Here is a 16,373-nt window from a genome sequence, read left to right as displayed (position 1 = left end):
AAATACCGCACCACCAAGTAATTCAAAACACCTCACCACCAAGTAATTTAAAACACCTCACAGCCATAAACCATGTAATAAAAACACCTCACCACCACGAAATTAAAAACACCTCACAGCCATCAAACATGTAATAAAAACACCTCACAGCCATAAAACACATAATAAAAACACCTCACCACCACAAAATTAAAAACACCTCACAGCCATAAAACACGTAATAAAAACACCTCACCACCACGAAAATAAAAACACCTTACAGCCATAAAACACGCAATAAAAACACCTCACAGCCATAAAACACGTAATAAAAACACCTCACAGCCATAAAACACGTAATAAAAACACCTCACCACCACGAAAATATAAACACCTTACAGCCATAAAACACGCAATAAAAACACCTCACAGCCATAAAACACGTAATAAAAACACCTCACCACCACGAAAATAAAAACACCTTACAGCCATAAAACACGCAATAAAAACACCTCACAGCCATAAAACATGTAATAAAAACACCTCACCACCACGAAAATAAAAACACCTTACAGCCATAAAACACGCAATAAAAACACCTCACAGCCATAAAACACGTAATAAAAACACCTCACCACCACAAAATGAAAACACCTCACAGCCTTAAAACATGTAATAAAAACACCTCACAGCCATAAAACACGTAATAAAAACACCTCACAGCCATAAAACACATAATAAAAACACCTCACCACCACGAAATTAAAAACACCTCACAGCCATAAAACATGTAATAAAAACACCTCACCGCCACGAAAGTAAAAACACCTCACAGCCATAAAAAACTTAATAAAAACACCTCACAGCCATAAAACACGTAATAAAAACACCTCACAGCCATAAAACACGGAATAAAAACACCTAACAGCCACGAAATTAAAAACACCTCACCACCACGTCATTTAAAAACACCTCACCACCAAGTAATTCAAAACACCTCACCACCACATAATTCAAAACACCTCACCACCACATAATTCAAAACACTTCATCACCAACTAATTCTAAACACTTCACCACCATATAATTAAAAACACCTCACCACCACATAATTATAAATACCTCACCACCAATTAATTCAAAACACCTCACCACCATGTGATTTAAAAACACCTCACCACCATGTGATTTAAAAACACCTCACCACCACATAATTCAAAATACCTCACCACCACATGATTCAAAACCACCACAACGTTATTAAAAACACTTCACAGCCACTGAAACAAAAGTTTGAGGGAGTCGTTAAGTGACAACACAGACACTGCACAGATGTGTCGATATATAGATAAATGACTCTACCCGAGTTACCGTTTTGTCATGGTTTAAACCAATCATAATTCAAACAATTATTTTGCACAAATGTATTTGTAATATACGTGATATCACATTTTATAAACAATTGAAGTTGAAAAAAAACAAAAATTCCCCCAAAAATTCCAAAAAAACAAACAAAAAAAATTGGAACTTTTTTCAAAAATAATACCCTTAGGACATACCGACGGGAGAGATATGTGCATTCCAGAAGTTTGGTACGATTTCACAAAAGTTTGAAAAGTAGTTCAGTGACAACACAGGACAGGAACGACGCTGCACATATATATATATATATATATATATATATATATATATATATATATATATATATATATATATATATAGATATAGATATATACATATATATATATATATACATATATATATATATGTATAAATATATGTATAAATATATGTATGTGTATATATATATTGTATATATGTGTATATATACATAACAGAACTCAAAGGGACTATCATAAACAAGTTAAGGGGCGGGGCTTCCATGAGAAGACGTTTTGTAGGAGGAGCTAGAAGTTACCCATGTGGGTGTAACGAACCAATGGAAAGTGAAAGCTCCTCAGTACACTGCTTGGGGTAGCTGTAGCTGCTGCCGCTGGTCACACAGGCCTGTCAGAGATATTGGACGTACTGACTGAACGAGTGATTTCTCGCTTGTCTGATTGTTTGTTCCACGATTTTATCGGCGGGGTATGGAAGCCTGTCACGGAGGAAAAAAGGTGGTAGAAGAAGGAATGCAACGTTAGAAAAGCCGTAAAACTGGGTGAGTGCGGCGTGTCGTGGAAACTTTTGAAAGTCACAAAACAGTTTCTCTCGATTGTTGCGGACCCCGCGCGATGTGACCCCCCTTGCTTTTTCGCTCTCACACTGACACCAGACGCTTGCTTTTATTTACTGTCACTGAGTAATTTTGTGGAGAGGTGAGGGAGAAGGAGTATTATTGTGGAGGTTATGCAGGGAGAGAGTAGTGTGTGGTGGAGGAACGGGGAGGTGGGGGGAGTAGTGTTGTGGCTTGGGTAGAGAGTAGTATTATTGTGGGGTTAAAGGGGAGGGAGTAGTATTATGGCGGGGTTAAAGGGGAGGGAGTAGTATTATGGCGGGGTTAAAGGGGAGGGAGTAGTATTATGGTGGGGTTAAAGCGGAGGGAGTATTATGGTGGGGTTAAGGGGGAGGGATTAGTATTATGGTGGGGTTAAAGGGGAGGGAGTAGTATTATGGTGGGGTTAAAGGGGAGGGAGTAGTATTATGGTGGGGTTAAAGGGGAGGGAGTAGTATTATGGTGGGGTTAAAGCAGAGGGAGTAGTATTATGGTGGGGTTAAAGTGGAGGGAGTAGTATTATGGTGGGGTTAAGGGGAGGGAGTAGTATTATGGTGGGGTTAAGGGGAGGGAGTAGGATATGGAGGTGGTGAAGGAGTAGGTTGCGGTGGTGGTGGTGGTGGTGTTGGTGGAGGAGTGAGTAGAGCTGGGATGTGTTTGGGGTGGTGGGGGGGGGGGGGGTTGTGTATGACTGGGATGTGGTTGTGTGGGGATGTGTATAACGTGGTATGTGGATTTTGGAAAGGGAGGGGGGGGGAGGGAGAGGGTGGATGGTTGGGTGTGGAGGACAGATGTGTGGTGTTGGGGTGATGCATTCGTTGGCCGGGATCATGGTAGTTGGGTTGTTCATCAGTCTCTTACTTCGTACAGTATTATATGCATCGGACTAAAGTTTCCCAGTTTAATGGTCTCTCATGTAATTAATAATTACAACTTCTCCTAGTGTTATCAGCCGCAGTACTTGTTATATCAGATTGTGGATTTGGCTTTGTGCAAACGGTTATTGATATTTTGTTTATGGTTTTGCCATAATTCTTGCACCAACCCTTGCCTATTGCAGAACACTCGGTTATTCTTAAAGAGCTAAACGCTGGAAACTCAGGTCATTTGCCAAGACACCTTCAGCTACTCTCATGTAAGACCATCCTAAGGATCGTTACAAGGGTTGATCAATAAATCACTGGCCTAAAATGAAAGTAGGACAAAATGGATGCTGTGACTGTTCTATAAAAATAGACTGCAAAACGTCATTGTAATTCTTTCAAAAGTACATTGATGTCTCTTGATGTCTTCGTCCTGCATGTGGTTAATGTACATGTTTATCTACGCGTACGAGATCAATGCACACATACAAAGAAGTGAAGGAGCGAGGTTTTTGTAGTTGTATTTTTTATTGTAATACCAAGCTGCATCAATTGTTGATCATCCATCAAATATTTTTTCCTGCTCTATTTGGGGCAGCGGAGAAGGTACGCTGGACATACAAATTGGAAATCGATGCGTAAAGACTCTGCAGCCATTCAGGTATCTGAGCTCGCGATTTCACAGCTGGTACGTTCATCTGGACCAGAGACGTTTTGTCCCGTCGTGGATTATTGCACGTCTGTTGCTGCAAATTGCCCCTTGTGATGCTGCTCCGTGCCTGAGGGTCCATGGAGTTTGCTACTCCATTTGATCGACTGAAGTGGGGTTTTTTCCCCCAGCAAACCCCTTTGCTTGCATGTTTCTTTTACTTTTGGTATTTTCACTTTCTTTCTGAAATTCGTTTCTGTTCGGTTGACAACAAACAATAATTTCCAAACAAAAGTTTCAGTTTCTGGAGTTTGTGTGTTGCTTTGCGTGCCGATGTTAATGGCTCCTTGTTTCAATATATCGTGGGATCTTTGACGTACTGAAGTCTGGTTCTCCTTAGCATCCTTGTGATGGACGGTGCACACATTTATACCTTGCCTGCGAAACACCAGGGTGACCTCAAAGCGATCCTGCCAGTTCTAGTTTTTAGTAGATGTTGAATAAGCAATTTGATCTCCTCTCCCTTTCCCCACGTCCTCAAAACAGCAAGTACTGTGCGTTTATTAGAGGTTGAAAACGTTTCATTTCAAATGCTGAACAGTTATGATTTATAAATTGCACTATTATTATTATTAGTTGTATCTATACAAGGAAAGATGGAAGGATGCCTAATTTTTTTTGAAGCCAAAGGGCATTATCCAAAGAAAATAATTCAAATTTTAGTGGTCATAATTCAATTTAAAAATTATTTTCTTTATTCTTTTGTTTTTAGCCGCGTCGCAGACGCTGCTCATAGAGTGCCCTCTGCTGTTGTTGTTGTTCTTCTTCTTGTTCTTCTTCTTGTTCTTGCAGAGAAGACAAAACCTCAAAGCTCCACCCATTCTGGGAACCATAGCTCCACCCATTGTGGGAGAGGCTTCATATAAACAAATATCCACCATTTTATTAACTCGCATAGCTTTGAGGCCTGTTTTGTAGGCCCGTGGTGTCTTGCTCTCTCACACAGTTTTCTTTCAAATCAAATTCAATATATCATTTCATTTTTCACAGTCGCTAACATAGTTTTAGACTCGGTTGAAAAAAAACGTGAAGAAAATCCGATGAAAGTTGCCCTTTATAGAACGAAATGAATTCTCAAAGGCCTGTAACTTCAAGTCCATTGAGATATATATTTTTAAAATCGCGGCATTGTCAGTCATACACCGCCCGAAATAACAGACGGGAAAATGCCGAGATATATAAAAAATTCGTCCATTTGATGACAATCGTCACGATGAAATATTTAATTTATACGTCGTCACAATAATGTGGAGAGAGGAGCATAGCTTCGTTCACGTGTCGCCACATACGGGAAATTGCTGAGATATATATTTTTTAAATCGCGGCATGGTCAGTCATACACCGCCTGAAATAACAGACGGGAAAATGCCGAGATATATTAAAAATTCGTCCATTTGATGACAATCGTCACGATGAAATATTTAATTTATACGTCGTCACAATAATGTGGAGAGAGGAGCATAGCTTCGTTCATGTGTCGCCACACACGGGAAATTGCCGAGATATATATTTTTTTAAATCGCGGCATGGTCAGTCATACACCGCCTGAAATAACAGACGGGAAAATGCCGAGATATATTAAAAATTCGTCGCCACACACGGGAAATTGCCGAGATATATTTTCACTTTGCACAAAAATAACATCAAGTAATCGAATCAATAGGAATGTCCTGTGCCTATAACATCGACGTTATAGGCACAGCTGCATCTAGGCATTGTGTAACATCGACGCGGTTTTTGTTTTAATTAAAACTTTTTGTACTTGTTTCAGTTGGTCTCTAGAACTGAGACTGGTGATTCTTGCGTACTGTCATGTCTTGAGCTGCAACGTAGGTCTCGGAAGGAGGGGGGCTCGCGTCACATCTCATACTGAGATGCAGCTCTTCGGAGTCGCATCATGTCTCCAACTGAGACGCGGGTCTAGGGGGTTGTGTTGCGTCTCAAACCGGGATGCAAGTCTAGGGGCTCGTGTCGAGGCTCAAACCCAAATGCTGGTCTCGGTGGTTGCGTTGCGTCACGTGTCGACCTGAGATGCTGATCTCTGTGGTCTTGTCGTGTATCGAGCCGGTGCGTAGATCTCAAGCTGACGCATCCATTTCGAGCTGACGTGCTGGTCTTGAGCGTCGGTCGCATTGGGTCATGTCTCGAGCCGAGCCGTGGGTCACAAGGGGTGAACCTTGAGCTGAGCTGGAGGTTTCCAGGGTCGTGTCGCGTCTCGAGCCGTGGCATGGGTTTTTGGGGGTGGTCGGTCTTGAGTGTTGAAAGGACTGGCCCATGCATTGTGTCTTTGCCACCGATTTATGCATATGCCAATGTGTGGGGACTTACTAGTTAATTAGCTGACCAGATTCCACTCCAACTCCTAAATATTGTCATGGGAGCTTCCTTTTTTTTCTCAGATGAATGAAGTCACGACTTCGTGCTTTGTACCTTTAATTTGAATGACGAGGAAGAGGTAATTAAACAGAATAAAAGTACAACCCTTTGATATAGTCTAAATTGATTTACAATAGGCATGAAAGGCATGAAAAATACATGATTTTCTTTTGTGCGACCTTTTCTGTAGAACAGGATATAATCTTCTTATATATATAAAAGAAAGTTTTTGTTTGTTTGTTTGTTTGTTTGTTTGTCTGCACAAGCTAATCTCCTGAACGGTGAAAGATAGGAGGAAACCTCTAATACAAAAAATGTCGGGACAGGCCCCGGGAAGGTTTTAGGCTTGGTGGTGAGACCGGTCAAGGCCGCTTCGGCCGGGCTGGGCCCATTTCGCAATTAAAAGCTGAGCTGAATTATAGTAGTCAATCTTCTATGGCTGCAAGTGAAAGCTGAATTATAGTAGTAAATGCATTCAAAAAGAACTAAAAATGTTGGGACGGGCCCCGGGAAGGTTATAGGCTAGATGGAGAGGCCGATCGAGGCCGCTTCGGCCAGGCTGGGCCCATTTCGCAATTAAAAGCTGAGCTGAATTATAGTAATCAATCTTCTACGGCCGCGAGTAAAAGCTGAATTATAGTAGTAAATTCATTCAAAAAGAACTAAAAATGTTGGGCCGGGCCCCGGGAAGGTTTTAGGCTCGATGCTGAGGCCAGTCGAGGCCGCCTCGGCCGGGCTGGGCCCATTTCGCAATTAAAAGCTGAGCTGAATTATTGTAGTCAATCTTCTATGGCCGCGAGTAAAAGCTGAATTATAGTAGTAAATTCAATCAAAAAGAACCTGGGCAACGCCGGGTGCTTTGGGCTAGTATAGTTATAAAACTAACAATCTGCATTTGATCCATACTTAACAATGTCCTTTTAAAAGGGAGACGTGCACTTAAAAAACAGACTGCCGCTGTGGCGCAGGCCAGCTCTGTTGTCAAGACGCTTTGGCTGCTCTACATCCCATCCTGCCCATCTGTGTCATTGGGCTTTTCAAGCAATATCCCCGAATTAGCCTCGGCGGCCTTGCCGAGGCATTTGCTGGGTGTGAAAGGCGAGCCGTTACGAAGGCCCGTCGTGCTGTGCTCCGTCTTGTGTTTCTGCTGTCAGCATTACAGCCGCCATTAAAAACCCAAGGCTATTTGCCAACCGATGGTTCAAGCTCTCTCTGTTGCGATGTAGACCTTTTGTTTCTCAGGTCAAACTGACTGCTGGTAATGAGCCAGGTCTACTGCGTGAATCAATCATTAGCTACTCAAACCAGATGTGATCTTTTCCCTCAGTCAAAATCAAGTTTATTGGCCTCACAAAAGTTTCCTATCAATCAGGTTGCTCTTGATTTTAATCCTCCAAACTTCCATACCATTCACTTGTTATTTGTATAGTTACCTTCACCACCGAAGGTGGGCGGTGGTTATGTTTTCACCCCTGTCTGTTTCTGTGTTTGTCTGTGAAAAGGATATTTCAAAAAGTTGTGGATGGATTTGGACGAAATTTGGTGGAGAGTTTGGGTGTGTGACAAGGACGAAATATTTAGATTTTGGTGGAGATCGGGATCTGGATACTAGTTGTTTCTTCTTTTTTTACTACTGATGTCGTTCCTTTAACACTTAGTTATTTCTTAACTCATAATCTCTGGCTAATAGCTTTTTTGAACAATCTTATTGCAATTTCTAATACAAATGAGCAATTGTGATTGTAAAAACATAATGAATTGTACTTGTGAAAATTTGACTGAGACTTTGACTTTGATTTTGATTTGACTTTGTTTCTTAAAGCAGAAATGAGGACTTGGCTATGGTAACGAAAGGCTGCTTCATATACACTGTTTCCCAGTTGCCTGCGGGTAGTATGACAAGGTTGTTTTTATTATTATTAATTTTGAAGAGCTATTTTATTTTATTTTGATATTCGCCCTTTTATTTATTTTTATTTTTTTATTTTGCTTTTTGCGCCGAGACCCATGTCTAGAGGGCCGGAATCCTGGTTCTCAAGCGCCACATACTGGGTTGAGATCTGGGTCTTGAACATCACATCTCGAGCCTAGAGGATCGACTCATGAGCACACTAAAACATTTATTTGTAATCTTGTGAGGCCACCTGATAATGAGATCGTACTGCCTCATGTTTTCTTAAATTTCCATCTCCTCAAAACTGATTAAGATCAAATTGCGGGTTTAAGGATTAGAGGCTAAGGGTTAAGTCATGAGATTAAAAAAAATATAGTCTGAGCCTCTGACTCGAGTACGACAGTCCTGATGAAATTGGATGATACGTTTATGCAATTTGTGCAATAGGGTAATCCTCATCAGTTTCATCTTGACGTATTCTTGTGATTTCTCGAACTGTAGTCAATTTGCCCGCTATTTGGTATTTCTGTTGGCATCTGCCAAGTGCCATTTTGGTGCAAAGCATGAAGCCTTCCCGCCTCTTGCCCTCTCTTTCCTTGCACGTTTTCTCTTCCACAACCTCCCCCCACTCTTTCCCTCCTTACATTTTTTTCTCTCTTAAATCCAGTGCTTGGCTTTACATGCACATTCTCTTTCTCCAAACTTGGCTATGGTGTTTGCTAAATGGAAAAAATGCATTGTATGAAGTTGTTCTGAACCCAACTGCCTGGCCTGGAAAAATGTATGCGGAGGGGTGGTGGAGAAGATGGGAATGGTTGGGGTGAGGGTTGGGGAGGGGTAGGTGAAAGAAGTGTGGGTTCAATGGGGAAGGGGAGGGGGGATGCTGGGGAATAGGTTTTGTCAAACGGATTCTTTTCCGAGCTGTAACTTGATGCAACTTTGCCAGCTGACTATGGATTTCTTTTCCCTTCTGCCGGCTGTCCAAATAGCTTTGGAGTTGGTGACAAGTCCTGAATTGGGAACACAGAAAACTAGAGGCGTTGCACGTGCAGTGCGGCTTGAATTGCCCCATTACCTCGTGGACGAAGGAGGCTATTTTGTATGAAGTAAACAGATAAATAAATGAATCATGCTTATGATACTAGATTAAACATTCTGCTTTTTATTGTGCTCTTTTTGAAGATCCAAGCGTTACCTGAGAAGCTGCAATTGAATGTCTCTTTCATGAGCCTTGACTAAATATTTTGTTGGAGTAATACTGAGTACAAGTTGGAAATTAACACAGTTAAAACTAGAGCGGAACTCGGTAGAGCGCATACCTCCACCAGGTTGAACAGTTTATGTTTTGTATCCCACTGAGAGGCTGGATTTGTATCCGGATCCTCACCAAAATCAAATTGATTCATCCTTGTCACACTCCCAACCTGTCGACCGAGTTACATACGAATCCGTCCATAACTTTTTGAGATATTTTGTTATATATCGTTTTTGTCCCTTTCATTCAATGGTGAAGAATTGTTTTTAGAATTTTACTATCCGGATCCAGATTCGGATCTTCACCAAAATCGAATCAATTTGTCCTCATCACACACCAAGGAACATACTAAAATTGTTCATTTACCAAGTTTCTTGTAGAATGCCCGTCAAGTGGTTTAAGCACCCCATTCAAAACCGTTGATAAGGAACGGCAGGCTTGGCAAGCGCTAGCTAGATTGGTAACTGAACACACCCCGGGTTTCCTACCTTTTAGTTTAGTGTTAAGCAGCAGCAGCGACTGTTTAAACAGGTATACATACGTGTTTGTGGTTTATTGTATTTTTGGGGTGCTCCACGAAACGCCCCAATAAGCTATCAATTTTAATATTTATACACGTTAACATGGTGTTTGTCGAAGGAGGAAAAACTGGGGTTGGGAGATATTATTGGTATTTTTGTTTTGTAATATCATTAATATTGTTTTTATCATAAATGTTGTCATTACTTTTGTTATTAGAAGCAGCTTTGGAAAAATGCCACAATAAGCTATCTTAACACGGATATACACCTTATCACGGAGTTCACCAAAGGTGGGCAACGCTTTGGGGAAGGGGGCAAATTAAGTTGCTACAGCCTCCATCGTGTGACCCTTAGTCATCCTTTCAAGTTTGGTTTAGATTGGATAAGTAACGATTGAATGTATCATGGTCAGACACACAGACAGACAGACACCAACACCAACTTGTGTATTTTAGTATCATGATAGTTTAAATTGGTATGGTCAGCGCTTCACTGCCATCTCATGCCATACCCCCATCCTTACACTCAATCTCTATTATCCTCGTTAACCCTTCCTAGTCAAATCCCCTTACTGTTTGGTTGCAGTGTTTCCTCCCCTCCTCTAGATTTTTTAAATGTTTTTTGTTTTCCATTCATTCCCTTGCGTATTGTGTCATACAGAATTGTGCTGGTCATACCCTCTGTCACCTTGCTCTTCCATGACCCTCAGTCATGTAGAGCAGAAACATTAAATAGTAATCTAGTTCAATTGTCAGTTAAAAATATCCACATTGTGAATCCAAAAACTAAAGAAATCTTAATACTCCCAATGTCCATAAAACAAGACATTAAAACTAATAACCAAACGATCTTTGTGTCAGGTTATACAAATCTATCCTTCCAGGAAATGTGCATTCGTGCATTATTTTACATCCTTGAGCATCTGGGAGAAAATGCACCATTTATTGGCAACAGTGGAAATGCTCATCTGATTATGCTGACATTTTTCACAGAATAGTCATGGCTGCAGCCGATAATCAACAAAAATGATTGAGTGGTGAAGAATGAAGATTTTAAAAAGGAAGGAGGTTTGAATCCAGGTTTCTTTGCTCATAACTTTGCAATGGCATGCCCAATAATTATGAAACTTTCAATAATAATCAAAATGATGGATGTTGTTGACAAACTATGTCAAGCATCATAAAAGAGCAAGGTCTAAATGCACTTTTTGGGGGTGTGGTGGAATTCTAATGGCTCATTTGATACTTCTAATAATCTAATATAATGTTTACAAATTATTGACTTCTTCATTTATAATGATCACAGATAATAATCAGTTTACATAAGGTAAGGCATGTTAGTGACATAAAGGTCAACGGTTTGGGTGATTGGCAGGATAGCCTAGAGGTGTGTGCATTTGTCTTTAAACTGTCTAGCCTTGCTTTGAATCTCGACCCAGATATAAACTGTCTCCTCGGTGATTCGCATGCAGGGCCAGGCCTCAATGTAGATGCCGTCCATCGGAAGGATGTTAGGCCGGATGACCGGCCAACCGGGTTGTTGGAAAATGTTAATGATCCTGTAGTGCTTTTCGTGAATAGTAGGTGAGTTGTTGGCAGCACACTGAACAAATTACAAATTCTTGTCATCTGCAATCAAATTTCAGGGCTGGCTTGCCAATTCAAGGAAGATGGGTCAGCACGGAAGAATTTCACTGATTGGGTATATTTTTAAAGTATTATTAAACTTCAGAATGAAAACTACTGCGGAATCAATTATTGGAAGGCGTGATTGTTTTCAGGTAAGGATCCGTTATGGAGTAGTTATTGGTCATAATGACCTGACGAAAGCAACTTGAAGACTAGTCAGAAATTATTCTGCATTTCATCATCAAAGCAAGGCCTGGTTATCTACCAAAACACATTTGATGGATCACTTTTTGCAATTTCCAAACAAACTACAGAACAGATGCTGAAAGTTTTCTTCTCGTCACCAAAACAGATAATTGCCATAAATAAAAAATGTTACACTTTATGACCCTTAAAAAACAAAGTTCTTACCACCAACTATGAAGGAGTTTCCTCCACGGCTTCAAGCAAGCTGAACACCACTATCTCATGCATTCCCCATCCCTACTGGCAATCCTCTACTGCCATTAACCCTACCTAACTCGGCCATCTTATCTACAGGTTACTGTGTTTACTCTACTCATCTCTTTCTTCTTCTTTTTTTTTGTTGGCTCATTCCCTTGGTTTTTGTATCCAACTATTTGTCCCACTGTCATTATGTTGGCTTTTTCTTTATTTTACCAACTGTCTCCTTACTCTTCATTGAGCCGATTGTCTTGTCATCCCAATGACAATTCTTCTGAATTGACAATTCAAATTGACAATTGTCAATGAATGACAATTCAATCCCAATTCAAGAATTCTTCTTCTTTAAAAGGTTGTTTTCGATTTGCTCACCAAATCTCTTCGTTTCAAATAAAAATTCAACCTCTTGCAGTTCTTCCTTCCTACATTGCCTAAACTCACCTGCATTCCACCCCTCCTCCAACGTTTTCAAACGGATCTCTGACTTGAAAATAACAAGAAACTCATATTGCAATAAATGTTCGTTTTCCATTAATCATCCAACACTTTCTAAAATCCAAACTCATCCATCCCCTCCTAAATTCCCCCCTCACCCATCCCTTTCAAATCTCCTCCCTTGCCCCTCCCCTCCTAAACTTCCCCCTCACCCCTCCCCTCCCAAACTCCCCCCTCACCCCTCCCCTCCTAAATTTCCTCCTCAGCTCCTCTATTTCAAAACTCCCCCCTCCCTCCTCCCCTTCACATCTCCCCACCCTCCTTTTTCTCCAATTCTCCCTTCACACCCTTCCTCCTCAAAGCATCCTCCCTGCTTCCTCTCCATTCCAACTCTTATCTCTATCTCCTCCAACCTTCTTCCTCGCTCTGCCCCCCCCCCCCCACTTTTTTTTTTTTTTTGTATACTGAATCGAGGCTCGTGAAAGAGCTGACAACCGCAAGGGAAAGACAGCACAGGGGACCACGAGGGAAAGACAGCACAGGGGGACCACGACGGAAAGACAGTACAGGGGGACCACGAGGGAAAGACAGCACAGGGGGACCACGAGGGAAAGACAGCACAGGGGGACCATGAGGGAAAGACAGTACAGGGGGACCACGAGGGAAAGACAGCACAGGGGGACCGCGAGGGAAAGACAGTACAGGGGGACCACGAGGGAAAGACAGTACAGGGGGACCGCGAGGGAAAGACAGTACAGGGGGACCGCGAGGGAAAGACAGCACAGGGGGACCGCGAGGGAAAGACAGCACAGGGGGACCGCGAGGGAAAGACAGTACAGGGGGACCGCGAGGGAAAGACAGTACAGGGGGACCACGAGGGAAAGACAGTACAGGGGGACCACGAGGGAAAGACAGCACAGGGGGACCGCGAGGGAAAGACAGTACAGGGGGACCACGAGGGAAAGACAGCACAGGGGGACCGCGAGGGAAAGACAGCACAGGGGGACCACGAGGGAAAGACAGCACAGGGGGACCACGAGGGAAAGACAGCACAGGGGGACCGCGAGGGAACGACAGCACAGGGGGACCACGAGGGAAAGACAGCACAGGGGGACCACGAGGGAAAGACAGCACAGGGGGACCACGAGGGAAAGACAGCACAGGGGAACCACGAGGGAAAGACAGCACAGGGGGACCACGAGGGAAAGACAGCACAGGGGGACCACGAGGGAAAGACAGCACAGGGGGACCACGAGGGAAAGACAGCACAGGGGGACCGCGAGGGAAAGACAGTACAGGGGGACCACGAGGGAAAGACAGCACAGGGGGAGGGGGACCACAACGGAAAGACAGCACAGGGGGACCGTGAGGGAAAGACAGCACAGGGGGACCACGAGGGAAAGACAGCACAGGGGGACCGCGAGGGAAAGACAGCACAGGGGGACCGCGAGGGAAAGACAGCACAGGGGGACCACGAGGGAAAGACAGCACAGGGGGACCACGAGGGAAAGACAGCACAGGGGGACCACGAGGGAAAGACAGCACAGGGGGACCACAAGGGAAAGACAGCACATGGGGACCGCGAGGGAAAGACAGTACAGGGGGACCGCGAGGGAAAGACAGCACATGGGGACCGCGAGGGAAAGACATTCAATTTGTAGGATTTGGAGGATCCCGTCTTCGTGGTGGATGCAAATTAATAGCAGAAGATGTACATCCTGCAGAAGGCAGGGACAACCTTCGACCCTCCTTCTTCTGTAATAATTGGTTTGGTGTTGTGGGATTTGGAGGACCCCATCTTGGTGGTGGATGCCAGCGAAGATCAGAAGCTGTCAATGGTTGGGCAGGTAGGCACATCTCTGGACACTCTTCCAAACCAAACGATAAATATATTGGTGGTGTGCGAAATGGATGATCCTGACTTGGTGGTGGATTTAGCTAAGAGCAGAAGATGTCAATTCTGAGGAAGGTAGGATCATCCGTCGACCCTCCTCCATAGCTAACAAAAATTGTGCTTGTGGTATGGGATATGGAGGACCTCGCCTTGGTGGTGGATGCAAGCGAAGAGCAGAAGATGTCAATTCTGAGGAAGGTAGGATCATCCGACGGCCCTCCTCCATAGCTAACAAAAATTCTGCTGGTGGTATGGGATACGGAGGACCTCGCCTTGGTGGTGGATGCGAGCGAAGAGCAGAAGATGTCAATTCTGAGGAAGGTAGGATCATCCGTCGACCCTCCTTCTCAGCAAACACAATTGTGCTGGTGGTATGGGATACGGAGGACCTCGCCTTGGTGGTGGATGCGAGCGAAGAGCAGAAGATGTCAATTCTGAGGAAGGTAGGATCAACCGTCGACCTTCCTCCGCAGCAAACAACAATTGTGCTGGTGGTATGGGATACGGAGGACCTCGCCTTGGTGGTGGATGCGAGCTAAGGTCCCCTTCTCAAACAACACCTTATTGTGCCTCATCCAATCACCATCAAACCTTTTGTTCTCCTCATCCTTCCCTTTCTCCTAGCTCTTCTGAAATCTCTGACACACTATCAACAGCTCTCCCTACCTCCTCCTCCCCTTCCTCATCTTACCCAACTGCTCACCTCCGCTGTCATGTATCCGATACTCCCCCTTCCTCTTCCTTAACGGTATGGACCTCAAACATCCGGGGCCTTCGCTCAAACCTGATTGATCTCTCCATTCAGGTTGCTTCTGACAAACCAGATGTAATCTGCTTAACAGAAACTTTCCTCCTTCTGCATGTCTCTGATTCCTTAATATCACTCCCTGGTTACTCCCTCCTCCGGTATGATAGACCTGAGCCTCGTCCTGGAGGTGGGGTTGCTATCTTTATCAAAAACTCTCTTCCTCACTCTCCCTGCACTGCCCTCTCTCCACCTCACCCCCAGGAGTACCTCTGGCTACGGCTTCCCCTTCGCTCCCACCTTTTGTTCATATGTGTTCTGTACCGTCCACAAAACAGTGATGACTCCATCTACATCTCGCTGTATGATAACATGGACCAACTTCTATCTACTCATCCCAACTCTCTCTTCCTCATATGTGGTGATTTCAATTGTCACCATGCCAGTTGGCTGGGTGTGGGTACCTCTCTCACCAGCCATGGCTCCTCAGCAAAGGACTTCTGCGACTCACTGGGACTGACACAATCTGTCAATTTCCCGACCCGGATATCAGTCAACGGTGCATCGTCTCTTCTAGACTTGGTTATGACAAACTTCCCTGCAAATATCTGCTGCTCTTCTTCTGCTCCCATCGGTTCATCTGACCATGTGCTTGTTAAAGTAGACATCTCTCTGACCATTCTCAGAGAGCCTCCTCAACGTCGACGAGTCTGGCATTTCACACAGGCCAACTGGCACGGTCTTCAAGCAGCCATAAATCATCTGGACTGGTCTCCCATCTCTACTGCCTCTGACATCAACTCATCCTGGGAATTCTTCCAAAGTAAACTGCTCTCTCTCATGCACAGATTTATCCCATCCCGTCTTCAGTTGTCATACCCTTCCTCCCATCCATGGTACACGGAGTCTTGTGGTGAGGCAGTTGCCCTGAAACAAATTGCCTTCGACTACTGGAAGGCAAATCCAACGGAAGGCAATCTCAGTTCCTTTCACAAAGCTCGGAACAAGTGTGTGCCTACCCTCAGAGGAGCCAGGAAACAATATCTCTCTCGTCTCAAGACTGAACTCTCAAAACTGTCTGGTCAAATCTGTTTCTGGTGTCTGTTCCCCCTTTCATCCCCTCCCTTACCTCAAACGGCTACACAGCTGACACCGCACATGAAAAAGCCGAATGCCTCAAGTCTGAGTTTGCCTCAAAATATTGTGTCACGAACTCATCTCTCTCTGTACCCACCTTACCCAGTCAAACCCAGCTGCTCCTGGACTCCGTGTCCTTCTCTCCTGACAAGGTGGAGAAGTTTTTGTAAAACCTCGACTCTGATTCTGCAACTGTACCAGATGGTATCAGCCCATGGGTCCTAAAATCCTGCACCTCTATCTCACCCTCTCTCTGTTCTCTTCACCCTCTCTTTTAC

The 16,373-nt window shown here is 43.7% G+C and overlaps 1 protein-coding gene across 2 annotated transcripts in view; it reads left to right on the top strand.

Annotated features, from left to right (window-relative positions):
- Positions 1 to 1,908: 1,908 nt before the first annotated feature.
- LOC137431993 (uncharacterized) overlaps positions 1,909 to 16,373 on the top strand; it is a 165,718-nt gene continuing 151,253 nt past the window's right edge. The window contains exons 1-2 of one of the 2 annotated variants that reach the window (XM_068123756.2): positions 1,909 to 2,140; positions 3,255 to 3,329. The gene's annotated coding sequence lies outside the window, so the exon portion shown is untranslated. The remainder of the gene's footprint in view (positions 2,141 to 3,254; positions 3,330 to 16,373) is intronic. The other variant, XM_068123757.2, reaches the window with a different exon arrangement.

The sequence above is a fragment of the Myxine glutinosa genome, chromosome 1, assembly GCF_964187855.1.
Source record: "Myxine glutinosa chromosome 1, kmMyxGlut1.1, whole genome shotgun sequence".
In the NCBI taxonomy this organism is placed as follows: Eukaryota; Metazoa; Chordata; class Myxini; order Myxiniformes; family Myxinidae; genus Myxine; species Myxine glutinosa.
This window is presented reverse-complemented; position numbering and strand designations above follow the sequence as displayed.